Source organism: Echinops telfairi, unplaced genomic scaffold (genome assembly GCF_000313985.2).
Source record: "Echinops telfairi isolate 266 unplaced genomic scaffold, ASM31398v2 ScPeMD7_3;HRSCAF=10, whole genome shotgun sequence".
Taxonomy (NCBI): domain Eukaryota; kingdom Metazoa; phylum Chordata; class Mammalia; order Afrosoricida; family Tenrecidae; genus Echinops; species Echinops telfairi.
The window spans coordinates 26,528,058-26,529,327 of NW_022103899.1; positions in this window are offsets into that span (position 1 = coordinate 26,528,058).

The window sequence follows — 1,270 nt, forward strand, 5'->3', positions numbered from 1 at the left end:
AAATACCCAATCATGACCTATAGTATCACATTTACCTGAGGAACGGAGTGAAGAGGGAAGGAGATGAGTTCTCTTAACTCTTACTATTAAGGGGAGTTTAATTAATGAAACTTTAGAGATGTTATGACAGTCCCTAGGAAAACACTGGTGTATAGTAGATAACAGACAAGACAATGGAGATAAGCTGGGTTGCTTAATGGCAAGTTAACTTAAGGCCTCTGTGTCCTGGTTTTTCTGATTTATAAATGGGAAGTATGTTAATGCTTGCCCCTCAATAAATATGAATTCATTATTGCTATTACAGAATGTAAGTATCTCACCATTGCCATTTCCAAGATAATACCAATCATGTAGAGAGAAGGCAGCTTCTAAGGAGAATGAAGATACAGGAAATTCAAGCTAGACAGATCTATAGCATCAAGCAGCTATCCAGAAATTTGTAAAAAGAAGCCTTCCACAGAAATCAATTGATAGGGAATTTGTACTTATAGACATCTTTGAGCAAATGCATATGCAAAGGCTAAGAAATAGTTGTGATGGGCATTGAGTGCTCTGAAATAAATAATGGAACACATAGTAACATGAGCCACCCAGAAATGGTCCAGAAAGAACATATTTTATTCTGTCAGTGCAGCTGCAGAAATTTATTATAAGGTAAGGAAAAAAGTAAGATAAGGAAAGTAAGGAAAAAACAGGAAACTGTTAGCAGAGTCCAATAAAAAATTTAGCATCAAGATCTCATTCAATCATTCTTTTAAAAGCATTTTTGTCTTTATAAAGCTATAAGTGAAATATTGTGCTGAACACTGGGGGCACATGATGAGCAAGGCAGATACAGATCCTGCCTCCATAGAGCTTACAATCCAGTCAACGAAATGGACATCAAACAAGTAGCCACACAGATGGCACTAAAAGTTTTGAGAAGTGCTAAAAAGGAAAATGAAGGATTCAGTGAACGGAGTACTTTTAGATTTGGGGTAGGATACAACTTCTTTGTATAGTGATAGCAAAGCTATGTCCTTAAGAATAAGGAGCTACCAGCCAGGACAAAGCTACAGAAGATTATGCCAGAGGCTAGCATGCTTGAAGGCTTGGGTGGGAAAGGCATGGGGTGGTCCAGAGACTGGAAGAGGGACTGTGGTGGGAGCCTGGAAAGCAGTGAAGGCCAGACTATCCACTACAGGGACCAGGCGACCATTTTTATTCCTTCCCAAACATAGAACAATTTACTGAAAGGATTTAAGCACCTGAGTGATATGTTATGATTTTA